The sequence below is a fragment of the Cebus imitator genome, unplaced genomic scaffold (genome assembly GCF_001604975.1).
Source record: "Cebus imitator isolate Cc_AM_T3 unplaced genomic scaffold, Cebus_imitator-1.0 Scaffold11, whole genome shotgun sequence".
Lineage (NCBI taxonomy): Eukaryota > Metazoa > Chordata > Mammalia > Primates > Cebidae > Cebus > Cebus imitator.
The window spans coordinates 5235240-5261577 of NW_016107326.1; the positions used below are offsets into that span (position 1 = coordinate 5235240).

Genomic DNA, 26338 nt, shown 5'->3' on the forward strand with positions numbered 1-26338 from the left:
GCTAGGTATAAATATAATTAATAAGATGCAAGGAAATGTTCTTAGAAATAAATTAGATTGTTAGTTGAAAACATACAGAGCCTAAATATAAGAGAAATGTCATTAGCAAAACTGCTCAACAGGAAGTTTACTGAATTGGAAAGTACTCTTGATTTTATGAATAATTTGAATTGAGGTATTTTTACAGACACCCAGAGATTCCTGTACACCTATGTTACTTGCATTTTTCCAAAATTATACATGTAAAGTATTTGTACAAATAGTGGCCACCAAGAAAAATTTCAGCCGTACATGTAAGATATATGTTATGATACTCAACTTTTTCTGTATCCTTTGTGTTCAAGTTTCTAGAAATTTTCATCTTTGTAAGAATATCATGTGAGTGTGCTAAAGGTTTGTTCTAAGAATCTGGCTGAGCACAGTGGCTCATGCCTGTAATCCCAATACTTTTGAGAGGCTGAGGCAGAAGGATCATTTGAGCCCAGGAGTTCAAGACCAGCCTGGGCAACATAGGGAGATCCCATCTTTATTCATAAAAACAAAACTAGCTGGGCAAGGTGGCATGCATCTGTGGTCCCAACTACTTGGGAGGCTGAGGCAAGAGGATCACTTGAGCCTGAAAGGTCAAGGTTGCAGACTGTGTCTCTCCACCATAGCCTGGGTGACACAGCGAGACCCTGTCTTTAAAAAACTAAAATAAGAATCTATACACAATTCATGGAATGTGTATTATTTTATAGTTTTACTGTATATTAGTTCCTGTCATAACTTCAAATTTCTTGAAAACTTTTGAATTATTTTTATTAAAGACATACAGAAGCAGTCCAGGCACAGTGGCTGACACCTGTAATTCCAACATTTTTGGAAGCCAGGCTGGGTGGGTTACTTGAGCTCAACAGTTTGAGGTTGCAGTGAGCTATGATCATGCCACTGTACTCCAGCCTGGGCAACTATTAGAGAGAAAGAGAGAGAGAGAAGCAGAAATTGAAAGGATACTTTTTGAAATGTACTTAACGTAAAGGTTGTTTTACATGGTTAATTTATTCCTATTTAAAGGAATACTACATTCCTGCCACTTTTCTAGGTGGTGAATATATAGCAGCAACCAAGTAAATATTGCTGCCTTAAGGGTGGTTACTTACCTTTTAGTGCATAATGCTTTAAACAAAATATCTAGTATGTTAAATGGTAATAAGAGCCTTGGAGAAAAATAAAAGAGTGTTCAGGTCTAGCGTGAAAGGTTACACTTTCAAATCTGAACATTAGGGAAAGTGTCAACCAAGACAGTGATGTTTAAAAATATTTCAAGAAGCAAGTTGTGCACATATTAGGGAGAAAAACAATCAGTGAATAAATAACAAGTATAAAGTCTCTATGCCAGGAGCATCATATGTTTAAGAAATAGCCAGGAGGTTAATATGGCTAGAGTAAAATGAGCAACGGGAAAAGTAGGAGATGTAATTACACTGGAAAAGAGTCGAGAGGCAAATTAAACAAGACTTTGTAGGCCACTATAAAGACTTTGTTGTTTTCTATTTTGTTTTGACTCTGAATGAGATCAAAAGCCTTTAGGTTTTGTATGGAGGAGAAACTTAACATGAATTATATTTTAGTAGGGTTATTGTCACTGTTATAAGGACAAAACTGACTGGGGCAAAAAGATAGAAATAGGGAGATCACCTGGAGGTCATTGCAGTAACCCAGATGAGAGATATGGTGACTTGGACTAGAGAATTAGCAGTGGAGGTGGTAAGATACAATCAGGTTCTAGATATAGTGTGTAGGTAGGTTTAATAGAAATTGCTGTTGGATTGAAGAATAGTTTATGAGAGAAATGAGTCAAGGATGGAAGCTTCATTAGCTGAGAAAGGGTAAAGGGGATAATTTGGTTTAGTTTTGTAAAAGTTATGGGAAGTCTTGGTCTCATAGCTTAATATTCCATGGCTAACGTGATACCTTCTCTATAGTGTATAACTGATAGGTTTTATTGACTAATTTAGTAATTTTTTTGTCTCAAACTTGACTTAGACTTTGATAAACTTCTGTTTATGATGGATGGATTTTTAAAATTGATTTCATTATTTGTATTTTATAATGAATTTTAAAGCATATTAATGAAAACACAAAACGTATTTTCTTATCTTGCTAACATTTAAACAAATGAACATATACTGTATAATTTTTTTTGTCTCACTGTATATTCATATCCCTCTTCCCCCTTCTTGGCAAACTTATCTGAAAGTATACTGTTAAATGTTATGTCATGGGTATACTGGAGCATATGTGTTCAATACATGTCATAAATGAAAGCAGCTGGTTTCCTGTGCAGCTAAGAGAAGGCATGCATACAGCTGAGATCTTCAAACTTCAGAACTCATTGGATTCAGTTTCTATCCCGTCGAAGCATGCTGTGATTTCAATTAGTGTAAATGTGTAACAAGCTACCTTAATGGCTTCAAAAATTATTTTGTTTCAGTAGTTAAACTACTAAATCTGTTTAATTTTCTTTCCCTCTGACTTCAGTCCCTACTTACCTATCCTACCTCTTGAAAAGAATATTACACCTATAGTCTTAGTTTTAAACTCAAATCTGAAAAGGCCTTGGCCAGGGTTGGGAAAAAGTTATCATCTCAAAGGGAAAAGCTGAATTCATACACAGGAACTGCAGGATTACTCTGGCGTTTTACTAGTCCCTTGTAGCACTCATAAGTCCCATAAATACCTAATGGAAAAACAGCAGAAAATGAGATCTGCAGCAGCCTTTTGAGATCGAATTTATGTTGCTGAACATTTTTTTGAGGTTGAGTGTAAAGGTCAAAAGAAAGTGGATAGATTAAAGTTGCTGAGTTTTGCAAACTTAAGGCCATTTTTAAAGGTTTCTCTTTCTGTAGCAAGAAAATTTCAAGATAAATGGCTTTGCTTCATTAGCTGAAATGTCATGTCTTCATTTAATATCTGTTACCTGAGACATTTCGTGATTTGGTGGCATTTATATACAATAAATAAAAATCTCAATCCACTTTAACAAATCTAGATAAATTTATGAAATTGCAGATCTTTCCAAGAATAGCATGATGATAAATTAGTGTATACATACATGTTTGTATTGCCATGTATATATGTATTTTAAGTGACATATTTTAGATATTTTTAGATAATATAGAAGGAAAAGATAAAAATCAAAGTTTTGTACTTTTAAAGTATGGGTTATTGATCCAGCAGCATAATTATAACCCTCTTTTTTAAAAATTATTTCTTCTGTTACACTACTACAATGAAGGTAAATGACCTCAAAGAAAAGATAGTGGTATGTTTTAGCATTGAAACAAAATTCATGGATGCTTTTAGTGGTCTCTTTACCTTTTGAACAATCTTTTAACACAGTGTTACTGGTGCAAGCCTATATCTAAGAAACTGGGAGTTACTAGGGTACTATAGACTTGATGCAATGAAGAACAATGAACTGTCATTTCTGGACATCTCTGTTCCGAGTTGATAGTACAGAAAGCTACCACATGTGTTAACGTGACATTATAGATTATTTATAACCCCAGGGCTTTCTTTGTGTCTTTGATTTCATAGTTCAGATTGCTCACTCATTAATACTTAGAATTCAAAAGAATAAGATAAAAATGTTTGACTTACTACATTCATTGCTGGATTACAATAAAAAGTTTTCATGGCAATTATCTAGTAGATAATTTCATAGTAGAATAATATATGAAGTGAAATCTTTTCTTTTTTATGGTAGTTGATATTTAATAGTAAAGCTATTCACTTTAGGAATTCAGATTATGGGAGTCTTGTCTCCATTTTTCTCTGTTTACTTTTTCAAAAAAATTTTAAGGAAAATATTAATTTTCATTATCATTTAAATCTCTATATTAAACATTAAGTGATCTTTTTATGCCTTAGAAACACAATGAATATAAATGTTATTTTTGTATTATAGTTGATTTTATAATTTCAATTCATTTCTATTAAATATTTTGATGAACATTTTTATGAAACTAGGTAGAGGTCACAAATCTCATTAGTCACTGACAGCTAATTCTCAAACCCAGGTCTTTTCCTGTATACCACATTTCCTCATTAGTTCTCACTACACTGTATGGCTATTTCCTCCTCTTAACTTTTTGTATTTTATTACACTGTTAAAGTACAACTATACTTCTCAAGTGCCCTTTTCCATTCAGTAAGGGTCCCGGGTGAGCAATGATTCTGATTGGGGAAGAGGGAGAAGATGGTGTTGTAGCAAGTAGTATCAAAAAGCCCTTAGGAAGGTAGATAGATGTATAATTTTGTCTCTTAAAGAGAGCCTTTTTTCCCCACTATTTTCATAAAGACAAAGGCTCTGCCTTAACTTTTTTGCCATTCTTATTTTTAAGACCAACCATTAGAGGTTGTTTTTGATGTTGAGATGAAGAATTCAGGGAAGTCAAAACCTCCTTGACTTTTATAGTTTTAACAAATTTGTGCTCTCCAAACCTTCATAAAGTAATGTCTAGTGATCCTTTCAGATATGATGTGCTGTCATGTCTGTTTTTAATGATAATTTTTAACAGCATGATATTTAGTATTTTAGCTAGTTACAACCAGTAAAATTTATTATATATACTCTTTGCTCATCAATAGAGCCTGTTGTGAATGAGTCAGTATTATATACTGGATAGAGCATTAGATGGCAAACTGGGTCTCAAATATTCTTAGGCATAGTTTTGCCACTGATTCATATAATATGCAAGTTTACTAACCTTTCTGGGCCTACAGTTGTCTTCTGAAATAGAAAGATGAATAGGGTTATCTCTAAAGTCTGTCCAAATCTGAGGATCTATTTTGTTATAGAAAACATTTAATCATACACACAAAAACAGAATAAAAATAAATAGCATAATGAATCCCTGTGTACTCATTACCTGTCCTTATACATTATCAACAGTTATCCCTTAGTATCTTCTAATACTTAGTTCGTATTAAAATTTCAATTTTATCTAGTCCATATTAAAATATCATCTCAGTAATAAGTTTCCAGTTGCTTTGTTTTGTTCAAACTATAACCTAGACAAGGGGTGTGTGTATGTGTGTATGAGTGCATGTGTTTGTAGGGGGGAGGGTGTGTGAGAGAGAGAGAGATAGATCTAGTTGTGTTTGTTAATACTTGTGGTCAAAAATACATACCATAAAATTTCCCACTTTAGGCTGGACATGGTGGCTCAAACCTGTAATCCCAGCAATCTGGAGGGCCAAGGCTGAAGGATTGCTTTTGCCCAGGAGTTTGAGACCAGCCTGGGCAATGTGGCAAAACCCCATCTTTATAGAAAAATATGAAAATTAGCCAGGCATGGTAGCATGCACCTGTAGTCTGAGCTATTCAGGAGGCTAAGGTGAGAAAATCACTTGAGCCTAGGAGTTCGACACTGCACTAGCTGTGATTGCACCACTGCACTCCAGCCTCGGTGATAGAGTGAGCCCTTGTCTCAAGAGAAAAATATTTTTTAACCTTGTTATTTATTTTTTAGGGATAGTGTCTCCCTGTGTCACCCAAAACTGGAGTACAGTAGTGCGCAGCATAGCTCACTGTAACCTTCAACTCCTGGGGCTCAGTGATCCTCCTACTTCAGCCTGCCAAGTAGCTAAAACAACAGGCACGCATCACTATGCCCAGCTAATTTTTAAAATTTTTTGTAGAGCTGGGGTTTTGCCATGTTGCCCAAGCTGTTCTCAAACTCCTGGCTTCAAGTGATCCTCCTTTCTTGGTCTCCCAAAATGTTTTGATTATAGGCATGAGCCACCATGCCTAGTCCATCTTAACCATTTTTAAGTGTAAAGTACAGTAATGTTAACTATATGCACATTGTTGTACAGTATGTTTCTTGTACAAACACCTTGCAAAACAGAAACTCTATAGCCATTGAACAGCAACTCCCTTTTGCTACTTTCGTACAGCCCAAGGCAACCACCATTCCACTCTGATTCTGTGAATTTGACGATTTTAGATATTTCATTTAAATGGAATCATGGTTTGTGGCTGGATTTTTATGGCTAGCTTATTTCACTTCCTTAGCATAATGTCCTCAAGGTTCATCCATCTTGTAGTATATGACAGGATTTCCTTCTCTCTTTCTCTCTCTCTCTCTCTTTTTAATTTTTGAGATGGAGTCTTGCAATGTCATCCAGGCTGGAGTACACTGGCACGATCTCAGCTCACTGCAGCTTCCGCCTCCCAAGTTAAAGTGATTCTCCCCTCTCAGCCTCCCAAGTAGCTAGGACTACAGGCGTGTGCCGCCACACCCAGCTAATTATTATTATTATTATTTTTTTTAGTAGAGATGGGGTTTTGCTATGTTAGCCAGGATGGTCTCAATTTCCTAAACTTGTGACCCGCCTGCCTCAGCCTCCCAAAGTGCTGGGATTACAGGTATGAGCCACTTTGCCAAGCCCTCCTTCTCTTATTTTTAAGGACAAGCAATATTCCATTTGGAATATATACCACATTTTCTTTCTTTTCTTTTAGATGGAGTCTCGCTCTGCCGCCCAGGCTGGAGTGCAGTGGCGCAATCTCGGCTCACTGCAACCTCCCTCTCCTGGGTTTGAGCAATTCTGCCTCTGCCTCCTGAGTAGCTGGGGCTGCAGGCTCATGCAACCATGCCTGGCTAATTTTTGTATTTTTAGTAGAGACAGGGTTTCAATGCATTTGCCAGGCTGGTCTCGAACTCCTGACCTCAGGTGATCAGCCTGGTCAGTCTCCCGAAGTGCTGGTTTTACAGATATGAGCCACTGCACCCAGCCACATTTTCTTGATACATTCATCTGCTGATAGACATTTAGACTGCTTTCACCTCTTTGCTATTTTGAATAATTCTGTGATGAATATGGGTGTACAAATATCTCACCAACATCTTGTTTTCATATATTTTGGATATATTTCCACAAGTGAGGTTGCTGGCATTTTAAATTTTTTGAGGACCCTTCATAGTGTTTTCATAGTGGCTGTGTCACCTAACATTCTCAGCAACAGTGCACAAGGGTTTCAGTTTCTCCACATCCTCACTAGCAGTTGTTATTTTTCTGTTTGTTTTTTATATAGTGGCCATCCTAATGAGTATAAGATATCTCATTGTGGATTTAATTTGCATTTCCCTAATGATTAGTGATGCTGAATGTTTTTTCATATACTTTTTGGCCATTTTATATCTTCTTTGAAAAATGTCATTCAAGCCCTTAACCAATTTTTTAGTTAGGTTCTTTTGGGGCTGGGGTATTGTGGAGTTTGTCATATATTCTGGATATTTCCTCCTTATTAGATAGGTGGTTTGTAACTATTTTCTCTCACTTCATAAGTTACCTGTTTACTCTCTTTTTTCCTTTACTGTGCAGAAGTTTGAAGTTTGTAAGTTTGGTAGTCCCATTTGTCTTATTCTTCCTTTTGTTTGCCGGTGCTTTTGGTACCTTGTCTAAGAAATCATTATCAAATTCATTGCCATGAAACTTTTTTCTCCAGTGTTTTCTTCTAGGGGTTCTAAAGTTTTAGATTTTAAATTTAAGTATTTAATTTATTTTGAGTTCATTTTTATATATGCAATAAGATAAAGGTCTAACTGCATTCTTTTGCATGTGGATATCCTGTTTTCCCCACCATTTCTTGAAGAAACTATCCTATATGCATGTGGTAACCTTGGCACCTTTGTTGAAAATTATTTTATCACATATATGTGGGTTTATTTTGTGAATCTCTCTTCTGTTTCATTGGTCCATATGCCTGTCTTTGTACTAGTACTATACTGTTTCAATTGCTCTTGCTTTATAGTATGTTTTAAAATCAGGAACTCTGAGACCTCTATCTTTGTTTCTCTTTCTTGAGATTGTCTTGGTTATTTGGGGGGCCTTTCCATTTTTTTTTTCTTTAATTCTACTTTAAGTTCTGGGGTACATGTGCAGAACATGTAGGTTTGTTACATAGGTATACATGGGCCATAGTGGTTGACTGCATCCATCACCCCATCATCAACATTAGGTATTTCTCCTAATGCTATCCCTCCCCTAGGCCCCCACCCCCCAACAGGCCCTGGTGTGTGATGTTCCCCTCCCTGTGTCCATGTGTTTTCATTGTTCAGCTCCTACTTAAGAGTGAGAACATGCAGTATTTGGTTTTCTGTTCTTGTGTTAGTTTGCTGAGAATGATGGTTTCCAGCTTCATCCATGTCCCTGCAAATGACTTAAACTCACCCTTTTAATGGCTGCATGGTATTCCATGGTATATATATGCCACATTTTCTTTATCCAGTCTATCATTGATGGACATTTGGGTTGGTTCCAAGTCTTTGCTATTGTGAACAGTGCCGCAGTAAACATATGTGTGCATGTATCTTTATAATAGAATGATTTATAATCCTTTGGGTATATACCCAGTAATGGGATTGCTGGGTGAAATGGTATTTCTGGTTCTAGATCCTTGAGGAATTGCCACACTGTCTTTCACAGTGGTTGAACTAATTTACATTCCTACCAACAGTGTAAAAGCGTTCCTGTTTCTCCACATCTTCTCCAGCATCTGTTGTCTCCTGGTGTTTTAATGATCATCATTCTAACTGGCATGAGATGGTATCTCATTGTGGTTTTGATTTGCGTTTCTCTAATGACTAGTGATGATTAGCTTTTTTTAATTTGTTGGCTGCATAAATGTCTCCTTTTGAGAAGTGTCTGTTCATATCCTTTGTCCACTTTTTGGGGTTGTTTTTTCCTGTAAATTTGTTTAAGCTCTTTGTGGATTCTGGATATTAGCCCTTTGTCAGATAGATAGACTGCAAAAATGTTCTTCCATTCTGTAGGTTGCCTGTTCACTCTGATGATAGTTTCTTTTGCTGTGCAGAAACTCTTCAGTTTAATTATATCCCATTTGTCTATTTTGGCTTTTGTTGCCATTGCATTTGGTGTTTTAGTCATGAAGTCTTTGCCCATACCTATGTCCTGAATGGTATTGCCTAGGTTTTCTTCTAGGGTTTTTATGGTTTTAGGTCTTACATTTAAGTTTTTAATCCATCTTGAGTTAATGACTACGGGCATGTGCTGTGCCATCACACCAAGCTAATTAAAAAAAATTTTTTTTGTAGAGATAGAGTGTTGTTCTGTTGCCCAGGCTAGTCTTGAACTCTGGCCCCAAGTAGTCTCCTGCCTTGGCCTCCCATAATGCTGGGATTAAAGACATGCCCAGCAGATCTTTAAATGATACTTTGAAGAACCTGAGCACACGCATATGTTTCTTCATTCTTTGTTAGTAACTCTCAGTTCTTTATGTAGCTTTATTTTTCTGTCACCTGGTGTATATATTCCTTGGATTATATGTTTGCTCTCTGTCTCCATCTATAGAATACAGCTATCAGTAGTAAAGGGATTTGTCTGATTTGTTCTGTGTTGAATTCTGAAGTTAGTGTTTAATATTTAGCATATATGTAATAAACATTTATTGAATTAATGAGGCCAGAATTCATGATTCTGCCCCATTCTCCATCTTTATAAGTACTTTGATTGTTTTGATTGCTCACAAAAAGATTTCTTTTAAATTTTGAATTCCTACGGCGGAGGCACGGTGGCTCACACCTGTAATCCCAGCACTTTGGGTGGCTGAGGAGGGCAGATCGCCATGCCAAGAGATGAGACCATCCTGGCCAAAAGGGTGAAACCCCGTCTTTACTAAAAAATAACAAAAATTAGCTGGGCATGATGGCACACTCTTGTAGTCTGCTACAGGAGTAGACTTGGGAGGGTGAGGCAGGAGAATGGCTTGAACCTGGAAGGTGGAGGTTGCAGTGATCCCAGATCACGCCACTGCACTCCAGCCTGGTGCATGGCGCCTGGCAACAGAGCAAGACTCGGTCTACAAAAAAAAATTGAATTCCTGTGCCTTTACTCAAATATGCCTTGGTCTTAACTACTGTGTGTCAATGCTGTGCTCTTTCCAACTATATTTTCACGTGCTTTTTCTAGAAAGTTCTTCCATAGGTATCTTTTTTAAAAAAAATTTTTTTTGAGACAGGGTCTTACTCTGTCTCCTAGGCTGGTGTGCAGTGGCACTGTCTCTGCCCACTGCAACCTCCATCTCCTAGGCTCAAGTGATTTTCCCACCTCAACTTCCCGAGTAGCTGGGACCACAAGCACGTACCACCATACCCAACTAGTTTTTGTATTTTTTGTAAAAATGGGGTTTCACCAGTTGCCAGGCTAGACTCAAACACCTGGGCTCAAGCAGAGCTCACCTCAGCCTCCAAAATCCTCACTCCTGGGATTACAGGTGTGAGCCATCGTTCCCAGTCTCATGTATCTTTATATTAGGATTGCATCTTCTGTTTTCTTACTGTTCCCACTGGCTTGATTTATCATTTTCTATATCTTTTAGCCACTTTTTTTTTTTCTTTTCTTTTCTCCCTGCCCCTCTCTTTTAGCCACTTTGAATCGGTTTGCTTTAGTGTCTCTATGTCATACAGCAGATAATTTTCTTTTGCTTCCTGCGGCAATTTGAATATACTTTCATGTCAATAGCTGGTGATATATTTGGCCTCAAACCTGTCATGTTATTCTATAATTACTAAATATGTATGTGTACATTTTTTCTATGTGGTTTATTCTCTTTGCTATTTTTAAATTTTTTATTCTGGCATTTTGGGAAGGTTTATATTTCTTTTCTAGCCATTAGCTTTTCTTTTAAGTGTATTTTTTATGATGGCTTTAATCCTCTTTTTTGTTATAACATTCTACTCTCCTATCAGTTTTAAATGGTATACTTTGATTCTCACCTATTATCTATACAACAGTGATTTTATTCTGCATTTTTCTCTCGCTTCTTTGTTTTAAAATTGTATTATGTCTACTTTGTCACAGTATGTAGTGTTTACAGACTATCTTCTTTCCATCCTTTTAATTTGTAATTATAATTCTCTTATTAAATGTAATGTGGTTTACCAGCAACAGTCCTGTGTTTCAGTTTTTTCCCAATCATGCTTGGATGAAGCTTATCTTCTAATACATTTCTCAGGAAAGGCATATGTGTACAGGATCTTCTGTGTTCTCTTTTTCCTATTACTTTATGCTTTCTCCTACACAAAGACAGCTTGGCTGCATATAAAATCCTTGGCTTTATTTCTTGGAGAAAATGTTCTGGTATTGTCTTGCTTCATGTATTTCTCTAAGTCTAAGGCAGCCTAATTTTCTTTCTGTCTGTCTATCTGTCTCTCTCTCTCTCTCTCTCTCTCTCTCTCTCTCTCCTTTCTTTGTTTCCTTTCTCGACAAAATCTCACCCAGGCTGGAGTACAGTGTGATGTGATCATACTTCACTACAGCCTTGCTCTCCTTGGGTCAATTATCCAGCCGCAGCCTCCTGAGTAGCTAGAACTACAGGCATGTGCCACCATGCCTGGCTAATTTGTTTTATTTATTTATTTTTTTGGTAGAGACAGAGATCCTACTGTGTTGCCTAGGCTGGTATCAAACTCCTAGCCTCAAATGATCTACCTCAGCCTCCCAAAGTGTTAGGATTATAGTCATGAGCCACACACCTGGCCCCTAGCCTAATTTTCTTACTCTTATTAGTAATTTTATCTTTTTGCCTATAGGCCTGAGAATGCTTTTTTGTCATTAAGATCTAATAATTTTACCAGGATGTGTCTTAGACCTTTCTTGTTTGGGGTCAGTTTTTCCAGATATTCAATAATAAGCCGGAACTATAGTTTCCGGCTTATATAGTAATATGCCTACACATGCTTCTACATCAGCAGCATATCTTTTGACTGTATAGATTTAAGTTTTCTTCTATTTCTGGAAAGTTTTCTTAGACTATATTTTAAATATTTAATTTCATTGTGTTATTTTTTTCCTCAAGGATTCTAACTGTCTTTATGTTGGATCTTCTTTGCCTGTCTTCCATTTTCTCTACTTTCTTTTTTTATTTCTTTCTTTTCTCATTTTAATTCTTTTGGTTATTTGCCTTTATTTCTTCAGTGTACCTTATTAGATTTTCACTTTATTAATGTATTCTACATTAAGTACTTTGTAATTTATTTCTGGGATTTTTTTTCTTCTTATTGCATTTATTTCTTGATTAATTTGTCCTAGTAATGTTGAAGACGTGGTCATGTATTGTTTTATTTGTACTTCTTATGGCTTATTGAGAGAATATGAAGATAAATTTGGTTTCAGATTATTGCTATTACCCTAAAATAGATTTGGAACTGTTTTTCTGTGCTACTACTTTGTTACTCTAACTTAGGGATGTCATTTGTATTATCTTAGATTTACTTTTTCTCTTGTTTCTATCCTTTTCTCACTAATTTATTTTATTTTGTTCCTATTTCATTTTGCTTGCTTTACACAGTCCTGACCTCCATTTTATTTACTGTATTTTTATCAATGCCTTTCTCCATTTCTTTGATGGTCATATTTTTCTTTTACACTCTCTTGAGCCCAGCCAGTTTGTGTTTCACCATCTGTTAATATATTTATTTATAACTTCTCTATACTTTAGTGTCTCTGCTTAATAGGACTAATTGTTTCATGAATTTTGTCCATACGTTTGCTTATAACTGATGTGTGTTCCGTTACTATATATTTCTGTTAAATGTCTTGTATGTGTCATTTACTTCGCTAATTTTTTACTTCTGTCCTCATACAGGTTCTGTTCTGGTTCCTTTTTCATTTCTCATCTATGCATTATAGTGTTTTCCTACACCAGCTAGTTTACATAAGGTTTAATTAAGGAAGGGGTTACACATGTATTTTATACTGTGAAGAATTGTCCATATGATGCACATATACCAGTTCAATTAACGGTATTAACTCAGGATGATACAAATGGTGACTAAGTATTATTTCCTACCGCTATCCCTAAGCACCTTATTTCACATTTTCTTTTCCTTAACCCTTGGTGACATCTAGGGAAGATTCACTGTAGTTTTTAGTCACTTTTAGCTATTAAGAAAATTGCCCTACTTTTGGTGATTTAAACAAGTTTTAAGTCTATTGTTAAAAATGTCAGTCTTATACTGTATTTGTATTAGTCCTTTCTTGTACTACTATGAAGAATACCTGAGACTGGGTAATTTATAAAGAAAAGAATTTTAATTGGTTTATGGTTCTTCAGGCTCTACAGGAAGTGTGGCTAGTGACGCCTCAGGAAAATTTCAATCATGTCAGAAGGGAAAGCAGGCACATCTTACATGGCTGGAGCAGAAGGAAGCAAGACAAGGGGGAGGTGCTACACACTGTTAAACAACCAGATCACATTGAGAGTTCATGCACTATCACAAGAACAGCAAGGGGAAAATACACCCTCATGATCCAATCATCTCCCACCAGGTCCTTCTTCCAACATTGGGGATTACAATTTGACATGCAATTTGGGTGGGGACACAGACGAAACCATATCATTCTGCCCATGCCCTCTCTCAAATCTCATGTTCTTCCTACAGTGCAAAATAGAATCATCCCTTCTTAAACCCCCGCCCCCCCCCCCCATCTTAATTCATCTCGGCATTAACTTAAAAGTCCACAGTCTGAGGTCTAATTGGAGACAAGGCAAGTCTCTTCTGCCTCTGAGCCTATAAAATAAACTTAGTTACTTCCATGATACAATGGAGATACAGCATTGGGTAAATACTCTTGTTCCAAAAGGGATAAATCAGCAAGAAGAGAGGGGCTACAGGCCTCATGCAAGTCCAAAACCCAGCAGTGCAGTCATTAAATCTTAAAGCTCCAAAATAATCTTTGACTCTGTATCTCCCATTCAGGCCATACTGATGCAACAAGTAGGCTCCCAAGCCCTGCAGAGCTACAGGTGCAGAACTCCCAAGGGCTTGGGCAATTCTGCACCTGTGGCTCTGTAGGGCTTAGTTCCCATGTCAGCTCTCAAGGGCTGGCGTTGAGTGCCTGTAGCTTTTCCACTTGCATGTTGCAAGCTGTCAGTGGACCTACCATTCTGGGGTCTGAAGAACAGTGGCCCTTTTTTCACAGCTCCACTAGGCAGTTCCCCAATGGAGACTCTGTATAAGGGCTCCAACGGCACATTTCACCTCTGCATTGCCTTAGTAGAGGTTCTCCATGAGGGTTCACCCCTGCAGCAAACTCCTGCCTGAACATCAGGTGTTCCTATACAAGCTCTGAAATCTAGACCGCCCTCTGCACACCCACAGGCTGAAGACCAGGTAGAAGCTGCCAAGGCTTACAGCTTGCACCTTCTGGAGCAATGGCCTGAGATGTATCTGGGGCCCTTTTTCCACGGCTGGAGTGGCTGGGACACAGGGAGCAGTATCAAGGTTGCATAGAGCAGCTGGTCCCTGAGCCTGGCCTGGGAAAGCACTCTTCACTTTTATGCCTCTGGGCTGGTGATGGGAGGAGCTACTGGAAAGTCTCTTAAATTAGAGGCATTTTCCCCATTGTCTTGGCTATTAACTTTTGGCTCCCCTTATGCAAATTTCTACAGCCAACTTAAATTCCTGCCCAGAAAATGAGTTTCTCTTTTCTGCCATGATTAGGCTGTACGTTTTCCAAACTTTCCAAATTCTGTTTCCCCTTTAAATATAAGTTCCAGTTGCTGATCATCTCTTTGCTCACGCATAAAAGCATATGCTGTTAGAAGCAGATAGGATACATTTTGAATGCTTTCCTGCTTAGATATTTCTTCTGCCAGATACCATAAATCATCTCTCTCAAGTTCAAAGTTCAACATTTCAGTAGAGGAGGAGTATAATGCTGCTAGTGTCTTTGCTAAAGCATCACAAGAGTGACCTTTACTCCAGTTCCCAAGAAGTTCCTCATCTCCATCTGAGACCTCCCCAGTCTGGACTTCACTGTCTTATCACTGTCACCATTTAGGTCACAACCATTAAACAAGTCTCTAGGAAGTTACAAACTTACCCTTACCTTCCTGAATTCTTATGAGCCCTCCAAACTGTTTCAACCTCTGCGCATTACCCTGTTCCAAAGTTGCTTCCACATTTTGAGGTATCTTTATAGCTATGCCCCAGTGGTTGGTACCAATTTTCCGTATTAGTTTGTTCTCACTCTGCTATAAAGAACTACCTGAAACTGGGTACCTTATAAAGAAAAGAGGTTTAATTTACTCATGTTTCCACAGGCTCCACAGGACACATGGCTGGGGAGGCCTCAGGAAGCTTACAATCAGGAAGAAGGAGAAGCAGGCACATCTTAAATGGCTGAAGCAGAAGTAAGAGAGACAAGGGGGAGGTGCTATACATTTTTAAACAACCATATCTCTCCCATTATCACAAGAACAGTGAGAGGAATATCTGTCCCACAAGGCCGCTCTTCTAACATTTGGGATTAAAATCAACATGTGATTTCAAAGGGAACACAAATGCAAGCCATATCAGTGTTAATTTTTTTATTATTATTTTTATTGCAAAGCTCAGCTTTCCAATATACTCTGCTCATAAATTGAAATTTTTAACATTATTTAAATGTCAGTTTTCCCTACAGGGAACCATAGAATCAATGCCTTTCCAACCAAAAAACAAGATTTTTGTGAAACTTTACCATAAATTTCTATGGAAAAGGCAAGAATAATCAAGCTACTCTTGAAGAGTGACAACAAAGAGAAGTGTGATGTAGCCTACCATATATCTGATGTAGCCTACCATATATATTCTGTGATTTTTGTAATATAGCAGTTCACTATTAGTGGTAGGCCAGTGTAATGGGACAGAGAGAACAGAGACACACCCTTCATTCCTTTCCTTAAGGAAGTGGTTGATTATTCAGTAAATGGTGCTGAGATAATTATTTTTTCATAACAAAAAAATGAAATCAAATTTCTGTTTTATACTATACACAAAAATCAATTTCAGGTGGATCTAAATGTGAAGGGTAAAATGACAGAGGTTTTGGAAGGTAACTTTGGAGAATATCTGTATGATCTTGGGGTGCGGAAAATTTCTTGAAAAGGACACAAAAGCATAAAGGCAAAGAATAATAAGTTGTACCACATTAAAATTAAGAGCCTTTGTTTATCAAAAGATACCTTTAAGAGAATAAAAGGCAAGCCACTAAGTAGGAGAAGATATGTATGACACAAATAACCAAGAGAGAATATACGTAATATATTTTTTAAATTTTAGAAATCAATATGAAAAAGACAACACACAAGAAAAATAGTCAAAAGTTACCAACAGGAAATTTACCTTAGAAGAAAATCACATATGTATTGAAGGAATGAAAAATTGTTCTACCTCATTATTAATTAGGGAAATACATTAGCCAGGCATGGTGGCACATGCCTGTATTCCCAGCAATTCAGGAGGCTGAGTTGGGAGTATTGCTTGAGCCCAGGATGTCAAGGTTGCGGTGTGGTATGATCTTACCACTGCACTCCAGCTTGGGTCACAGTGAGACCCTGTCTCAAAATAAATAAAAAATAAATAATCCCTTGAAATATCAGAGAAATTCAAGTGTAATCCACAATGAGGTATCTTTTTATACCAATCAGTTGATAACAGTTTTAAAGTGTAACAATTTCAAATAGGTAAAATTAGAACTACTGATTCTTACACACTTGAAGATAGAAATTCCTTACTATCCAGAAAATGTTATTGCTTTTGGTCATTATATCCAATATCGAGAACTTAGTCTAATAAACTATGAACAAGGCCTCTCCCAAGAACATTTAAAACATAATTGTGAGAACTTAAAATGTAATTGGAGGTGTGTTTTAATGATGTTTATTTATTAGAAGAATCAATATTGTAAAGACTCTTAACATTGTCCATTTTAGTCTGTCAATTCAATGCAATTCTGATTAAAATCCTAACAAACAGGGGTATATATAAATGTAAATTGACAAACTAATATTTACATGTTTTTGGAAATTCAAAGGATAAAAATAGCCAAGACCATCTTGAAGATAAATAAGATGGGAGAATTTAATTTACAGGTGCCATGGGTGGGCTTTTCCCCCCACCCAAATCTCATCTTGAATTGTAAAATCCCCATAATCCCTACGTGTTGAAGGAGAGACCTAGTGGGAGGTAATTAGATCATGGGGGCAGTATCTTTCAGGCTGTTCTTGTGATAATGAGTGAGTTCTCATGAGATCTGGTGGTATTGCAAGTGTCTGATAGTTTTCTTTTACGTACTTGCTCTTTCTTTCTTGCCTGCCACCATGTAAGATGTGTCTCTTCTCCTTCTGCCATGATTGTAAGTTTCCTAAGGTCTCCCCCTTGTCTCTCTTCCTTCTGCTCCAGCCATTTAAGATGTGCCTGCTTCCCCTTCTTCCTGATTGTAAGTTTCTGGAGGCCTCCCAGCCATGTGTCCTGTAGAGCCTGTGGAACTATAAGCCAATTAAACCTCTTTTCTTTATTAATTGACTCACAGTTCCACATGTCTGGGGAACTGTGAGTCAATTAAATGTCTTTAGAAATTACCCAGTCTTGGGCAGTTCTTTATAACAGTGTGAGAACAGACTAATACAACTGGATATTGAGTCATCTTATAAAGTTAAAATAATATTTTATTTTATTGGTGCATTGGTGCAATAATAAATAATGGAACAGAATAGGGAACCTGAAAACATACCAACAGTTATAGTCTTCCATTTTGATTACGTGTTGGAGCTGGTGTTTAAAACGTGTTACTTTCATTAGATGTTTCAAAATTTTATAATGAATATGTACTTTTAGTCAAAATTTATTTACTTGAGAAGCAAAGCGATGTTGTGGATTATGGTCTCTGATACTATAATGTGAGTTTGATCCAAATATGAGTTCCAGTCCCAGTTCTATCATGTACTTACCAGCTGTTTATGGTAGTTATTCAACTGGTCCGTGATTCTTAGTTTTTTTAATCTATAACATGAGATAATAAAATTACCTCTCAGGATTATGGTGAGAATTTGACATAATAAGTATAATCCTGCTGGCACATGCTGTTCCCTTGATGAGGGGAATTTGTTATTACGTTTCTTAGGAATACAAAACTTCTGTTTATTCTTGGTAAGAATTCATGATTCCCAGATCTGTGTGTACTACGTATTATATTCAAGGTTATCAAATTGTATCTTTGGTAATGGTTGCCACTGGCACTTTTTTGAGTATGTACAGCTCCTTATTCAGAGTTGTTTTCTAATCATGATTAGTTTGTGTAGTTTTGGAAGAGCCATATTGCTGCCCTGTATTCATAAAGCAGTCTTGTAAATACTGATTATGATAGCATTTTGAAAAATTAATAGCCTCCAAAATCATTAATTTTTTTTTAAATAATGCAGTTAAATTTAGAAAAGGGTTAGCCATAGATGTTTTATAGTTAATCCTATTGTCATTAATCTAAGTTAGTGGAACCTAATTTTTATATGTGCTAATAATTGCTATTAAGAATTTTGTTAATTGTGTATACATTGGTGCTTGCTCAGAATGAATGATAGGGGAAAACTCCACAAAATATAGCACTTAACATTAATTTTTTATTATATAGAAAAAGCTTTATGAGTTATAGTCTTAAAATTTTTAGTGTTTATTTTATGAAATATTTCATTTTTTTTCCTGGGCACTTTCAAATTGAGATGAGGGTGGTAGAATTTGCCAGTTTATTTTTTGGCTATTTTTTTAAACACATCTTAATTTGAAAACAAATTTAGTAATATTTTTCTCAACATCCTGAAATTGTGTAACCTGTAGAAACTTCCCACTTTCTTTTTGACCTTATTCTTAAATACCACATTAAATATAGGACAAATAAGTCACAAAGCTTGCTTATCAAAACAGAGTATTGTATTTGACTTTCCATCAGAGCTTTTGGGGAAGACCTCACAGTATTGTACTGTGTCCCAAGATGCAAAATATCAATCTTTAAATAATGAAAATAAAGGAAATGCCAATAGAAAATTAGAGGAAATATTAGAACACTTAAAAACAGCATATTGCAACCTGCATTGATTATTATCTTTCACATTCAACATATTATTTGACTTATCTAAAAATCACGCTTTCAGCCAATCAGTACTTATAATAATTCTATTTAATCTTTTAAGAAGGAGAGGTAATCTACCCTCACCGAGTGATTCAGTGTAGCATCCTAACTAATAGTGACTTAATGTCTGTCCAAATGGCATGCAATGAGAAGTATGAAACATTGTATACTTTCTTGCCTAAGACAGTTAACTGAATCTAATCATAAAGTTCAGACACATCTTCACTGTGGAGCATTTCTACAAGACAATGGCCTGGACTCTTTAAAAATGTCACTGTCAAGAAAGACAGTAAAGAGAATGGAAAGAGACCGTTTCAGAGATTAAGGGAGACTAAAGAGACTTAACAAGCAAATGTAATACTAGATCCTTGACTATATATTAGATAATATTACATCACTGCCACATTTTGTGCTTATATAGGAAAATGTCCTTGGTCTTAGAAGATACATACTGAATGTATCATAAATAAGGTCATAATGTCTGCAACTTGTTTTCCAGTGGTTTGAGAGGAAGAACTTCGTGTGTGCGTGTGTGTGTGTGTGTGTGTGTGTGTGTACTTGTGTGTGTTGTTCTGTGTGTACAGAACATGTTCTAATTGATACATATAGGTAAATAGTATAAGAGTGTTCATTTGTACTCAGTTTTTTCTGTAGGCTTGGTTTCAAAATCAAAATTTGAAAAACCTTCAGGGAAAATATTTTTAAAATATGGTAATAATAAATTAACACACTAGATAAACTTTTTATAGGTTTCATGAGTTTTTTTTCCTTCAGAAAATCATGTTTATGTAGATAGCAGAATGTTTCTCCTCTTAAAACTTTTCTAAATTTTAGATGTCAGAAATGTAGACTTCTAAATTTTTTTTCCATTTCATTTGTAAATGTTAATGAAAACTAGACTTTTACAACATTAAAGACATTTAATTGGTCTATGTGGGATTTCATGTTTTGCTTTATTCAACAGCTATATATTGAACATTTAGGTGATGAGACTGAGTAGCTAAACTTAGATGCTCTCTATTAAGATTGTCCAGATTCCATCTGATCCCATCACTTACCACCTTTGTGATCTTGGACAAGTAATTTGAGATATCTGTGTCTCATTCTCTTCAAATATCCAACAGGGTAATAGTAGTACATACCAGTTTCTTAGGATTTTAGTAATGCTTAAATGAGTTAATATATTTGAAGCACTTATGAAACAGCCAGGTTCATAGTAATTTTCTAAAAATTATACCTACTTACGACATGTATCTTTGCTGAGGAAATAATGAGTAAGAATACAAGACCGGACAGCCATTGAGTAGTGAAGAAGTTTTACAATCATGGTAATTACGCCTTTTATATTAAAAGAAAGTTCATATGGAACATTTGCTTATATGTTTCATCTTCTTTTCAATCAGATAATAAGTTCTCCAGTGTAGAAGGGAGATGTCAGCCTTACACATAAAAATACACCTGTCAGAGATTATGTAAGTGTCAAAATAATACTATATGGAGAAATTCAGGACATTTGGATAAATAAAGGAATGTCATGCATTTTGGATAGAACATAGAGAAGTGAGGAAAGGAGACATTCCCAGCTGAAATAATAGCTTAATGACTTGAACAAGGATGCAGATGCATGTAGTATACACAGTGGACTAGACAATTTGTGTGTGCATGTACATATGTGAAAAAAAGTCTTTGAAATGTTTGCATTTCAATTAAATTCTGATTTTAAGAATTTATTTTCCCACCATATTCTGTGTTTGCTATCATCCTGTTTCCTAAGGCATTCTTTGAAACAGACATAGACCTAGTCCTGAAAATGCTGCTCTTATTGTTCAGATACAAAGCAGGATGAGAGATTTCTTTTTCTTTACGATTCCAACTGGAATAGTATGGCTCAACCTAAGTTCTGTACAAAATTACTTAATGATAACTCCCAAAATTAAACCAATTTCTATTTTCTCCAGTTAAAAGAGAATGCACAGGTTTTTTTAGATCTAAGACACATTATTATATCTATTTCCTAAAATCACTAGATGTCCATGGGAAAGAAAAAACTCTTGTGTAAGTAGGAATAATATAATGGGATTTGAAATGCTGTCTTACGAGATTCTTTAAAATCATGTGAAATAGTTTCTATGATTTTTTTTTGTCTTGTTTTTTTTCTTTGTTGGGGGGAGTGGGGAGACGGAGTCTTGCTCTGTCGCCCAGGCTGGAGTGCAGTGGCATGATCTCAGCTCACTGCAACCTCTGCCTTACCAGGTTCAAGCAGTTCTCCTTCCTCAGCCTCCCACGTAGCTGGCACTACAGGTGCACGCCACTACGCCCCGTTGTTGTTGTTGTTGTTGTTGTTGGGTTTTTTTTGTATTTTAGTAGAGATGGGGTTTCACTGTGTTGCCCAGGCTGGTCACAGACTCCTGAGCTCAAGCAATCCACCCGCTTTGGCCTTCCTAAGTGCTGGGATTACAGGTGTGAGCCACCATGCCCAGCCTTTATGATTTTTTTTTAAATCACAAAGAGGATATATCAGTTTTATTTGTAATAATGTTTGAGCCCATCATTTTGAAAGCATTGGATCATTTAATCAATATTTCTGAAAATGAATCATGGTTCTAGTCATAATCTATATGCTTTAAAATTCCTTCCCTTTATTCTTTCTTCCCAAATCCATGACATCTGAATTTTAATAAGGAAGAAAATAAGCATGTTTTTAAAATGTTTTAGAAAAGATTTTTAAAATGAAATGAAAATGTTTGAGGAAATTAAAATTTCTTTAGGTATTCATTGAGATACTGATTTTTATCAATGTCTTTTTGTAAAAATACCTATATACTAACTTTGAATAGGTTCAACATAGGGTATGTGTTATGCAGTTAATGTTAATGTAGAATGATGTTAAACCCACAAAATATTGCCAGGGATTTACCAACAACCACAAATTTAATTATACAGAAGAAAAGTATAGTTACAAATGCAGTCTTTTGTCTTGTTACATTCTCTATATCTAGAGGATGTCAGAGATACTTTATCCCTATGCAGCATATATTCTCCCAGAATATGTAGCCACAATTAGAACAGAGTTTAGGAGCCTACTTTAAGCTTTAATAGTCATAGATGGGCATTTCCACAGTGTTAGTAAAAAAGAGAAAAAAATTTTTTGAACCCATGTCTCAGTGTAGGTCTCCTAAAGGAAAGTGGCCCAAAGTCCAAATGCTTTAATATCATTCATATCTGCTTGATAACAAAATATTTATTTTTGTTTTTACCCTTGGACAAGTCAATCAGTTGATCTTTGTCTTAATTTGTTCCTGGTAAGATTGAACAAGATACTTGCAAAAGCCCCCTCTAGTTTGAGAATTCTATTGATTTTTTTTTCCCCGTAGTAACTCACAGATAGCTTCCCAGGTTGGAAATAATGGTATACACATTTAGGTACCATGTGTTAGATCAGATTTTTGCTCATAGATCTGTGGTTATTTTAATTTTTTCTTGTTATTTATAAAAATAATTATGTACTTTGCTATGGGGTTTAATGTGTCTTTTTATTCTTAAAAAATGTAGTGCATTGATCAGCCACCTAAAATACTAGCAGTATAGAATTCTAATAGTTAGGTTTTATATATAACCATTTGTTAATTAAATATTAAATACTGGATTAGTTTAAAATGGACATGCAAAAAAAACACTTGCCACATAAGATATACAGTGCCTTTTTTCACAGTACCTTATAGATGGAAGATACTCATTGAGTGTTTGTTGAGTGAATAAAATGTTTTCACTTGGTACATTCTATTTCCTTAAAATTTATTATATTTTATTTTACTTTATTTTGAGACAGGATCTCAATATGTTGCCCAGTCTGGACCTGATCATTTAGACCCTAGCAATCTTCTTGCCTCAGCCTCTCAAGCAGCTAGGGCTACAGGGATACGTTACTATGCTTATGAAAGTTTTGAAGTAGCGAAAGCAATGTAATGAACCATATCTATCCATTACTGAGATTTAATAATTACTAAGATTTTGCCATGCTTGCTTTATCTAGCCTTTAAAGAAATTTTTCCACTGAATGGTTTACTTTAAAATACTTGACCTCTTGGCTTTTTACTCTGTATTTTAAAGAAAGTTATAGTAATTTGTGACATAAACCAATAGAAAACAAGCTAAATTTTGTTATATCTTCATAACAATTGACTATATTTTGGTTTGTCTTACCAATAATTGATGAATCACCTTTCATTTTCAACTTATCTTTGGTAACTAAGTAGATAAGTAGGAGTGTAGGTTTACTTACTTGAATTCTTTGAATTTGTGTGTGTGTGTTGCTTTTTTCCAGTAACAAACTATAAATGGTGGTGTTATTGTGGTTAGGAGTATGGGGCTGTAGAGTTGGGGAAAATGTGTATGAATCTCAATTATGCTACTTTACCTTTTGAATGTGAGCAAGACAAGTCTCAGAGTTGTTTTAGTTTTTTAATTTTAACTTTGAAATAATTGTATACCTTTAGAAAAATAGCAAAAATAGTTCAATGAATTCCCATGTATTAATATTTACCACAGCTATCATATGTATGTATGTATAATTTCTTTTCCTGAATCATTTGAGAGTAAGTTACAAATACAATGCCTCTTTAACTTCTAAATACTTGAGGTGTAGTTAGTAAAAATTAACATTTTGTTATATAATCATAGTATATTTACCAAAACAGGAAATTAACATTGATAAAATATTGCTGTCTTATCTAGAGATCTTATTCAAATTTTTTCAGTTATGCCACTCATACCCTTCATGGTCAAAGAAAAATTACATTATTCTTAGGTTGAATCCAAGATCACACATTACATTTAGTTGTTATATACCTAGAAACTGCTGGTAGTCCTAGCTATTTGGGAGGCTGAGGAGGGAGGATCACTTGAGCCCAAGAGTTTGAGAGAGAGAGAGAGAGAGAGAAAGGTAGAAAGGAAGGAAAATAAAAGGAGAGAGAAGGAGAAGTAAACAGAATAAGCTCATGGACTGTTATAAAGGCAATGAGATATAAAGGATGCCAGTCAAAACAGATAAATAATAAAAGGTTAATTAACAGAGGACTCAGCTATTTGTAAGTACTAACAAATTTTCATAATTGGTCAATGATTGATGTGACATTAACATATCTGACTTTATCTTTCATAGCTTTGATATTTTTGGAAAGTACAGGCTGTTTATTTGGTATTGTTTTATGTTTCCTTATGATTAGATTTAGGTTATGCCTTTTCTTAAAATACTATGGATATGACCTATCCTTCATGTATTATATTAGGAGGTACATGATACCTGTTTTATCCTATTGTTAGTGATGTTACCCTTAGATCATAATATTATATTTTCAAATTTCTCTACCATAAACTTACCATTTTTCTTTTGTAATGAATATTTTGTGGGAAGATACTCTGAGAGTACCTAACTATCCTATTTCTCATTACATGTTCACATACTGGTTTTGACATCCATTCTTCCTACAGGCAGTTATTACTATGGAAATTGCCAAATAATGATTTTTTTCATTTCATCATTTTTTCTGCCTTTGTTAGTTGGCTTTCAGCCTCAATTTTTACATCTGTAAAATGAACCTAATTAATGTAAAATTGGCTAATAACAACCAAATCATGTAGTATATAAGATAATGCATTTTATTTTATTTTATTGAGACACAGTCTCAGTCTGTCACTCAGGCTAGAATGCAGTGAGTGATATGATCACAGCTCATTGCAGCCTTGAACTCCTGGGATCAAGTGATCCTACCACCTCAGGCCTCCCTAGTAGCTGAGACTACAGGTGTGCACCAACACACCCGGCTTATATATATATATATATATATAATATATATATATTTATATAATAATTTTTATAATATATATATATTATATATATATAAATATATAAATATATATATTTATATATATAAATATATATATTATTATATATATTTATATATATGTTATATATATTTACACACATATACACACATATGTATATGTTTATATACGTGTGTGTGTGTGTGTGTGTGTGTGTGTGTGTCAAGACGAGGTCTTCCTGTATTGCCCAGGTTGGTCTCAATCCTGGGCTCAGGAGGTTCACTCACCTCAGCCTCCCAAAATAATACATTGATTTGGGACAATTCTTAGCACATAGCTTTTTCAAATATTCAATATTATAATTTTTATTATGCTAGTATCTACTTGACAGTTAAAGAAATAGATCATTTTAAAGATCTTTGAAAGGTCATAGGAAATGTTAAAAATATCAAATATTTTATGTGTACCTCCCATTAATGTTTTACCTTACCTTTGGTAAGGTCAGAAGTGAGATGATGTAACAGCCATCATATGTATGTGTATCTTTTTTATTTACCTAAGACAGTCTTTGGTTATTTAATGCAGAACATATATTTGTAACATACTTCATAGGATATGCAGTACTTTAAATTCTTGTTGTAAGGCAGTCATTTAATAGGAGAGAAACATAGAGACCTGGTAAATTAAGTTTTGATTCAGTATAGCGAATGATGAAATAGGATTATTTATGATTATTTTAGTTCTTAAAATTTTTTTAAGTTAGTATTTTAAAACAATATATGTACATAGTTTACTGATTTTGTCCTTAAGAGTATACTTTGGAAAAGAGCAATACCCTGCCCTGTACTTTGACAACTCTTTTAGCTATTTCTTCTTTTATCTATCTCCATACTTTTATCACCTAATCCATCCAGATTAGATATTATGTGCTTACCAACTTCCTACTATGATAAGATAAACATTTATCTCTCTTATATACATACATCTTGTCCTCTCTTCCTCCCCAATTCTCCAATAGATTTTTTGATAAATCAATTTTCAGCATAAATAATATTATACAGATGTATATATTATTAATTTCTGAGACAAATTATATTCTATGATGTTTTACAACTTTCTCCTGGAGTTTAGAATTCCCTCATCTTTTTATTTCCTTAGTTTTCTTTATGCCTGTGGTGACTTCCATACACATACCTTCCAATAGCTTCTCATGTTTATTTTGTGCATAAAGTGTGAGTTATCAGTTAAACCTACCACTAGCATTTTTTGTTTGTTCATCTTGAAGATCCTGCTTCTGAAGCTTTTATTTTTCTACTCTAAGTTTTTATCTGGGATGTCCCTTCACCATCATCCTAAAATTCCCTTCACCTCTGGCCTATGTTAAATCCTCATTTCTTAGAGTTGCATATATTCTTCCTTAGTTAAGTCCTTTTTTTTGAGTTAAGAGATTCCTCCTAGCTTATATCATTTAGTTGTGTGTTCTTGAACAATTATTTTAAATGGCTATGAGCTTTAATTTGTATAGGTAATCATAAACCATGTGCTTTGAAAG

General features: G+C 35.2%; 1 protein-coding gene across 6 annotated transcripts in view; it reads left to right on the forward strand.

Annotated features, from left to right (window-relative positions):
* Positions 1 to 26338, forward strand: part of ADK (adenosine kinase) — a 578382-nt gene that overhangs the window by 326221 nt on the left and 225823 nt on the right. The window lies entirely within an intron of this gene.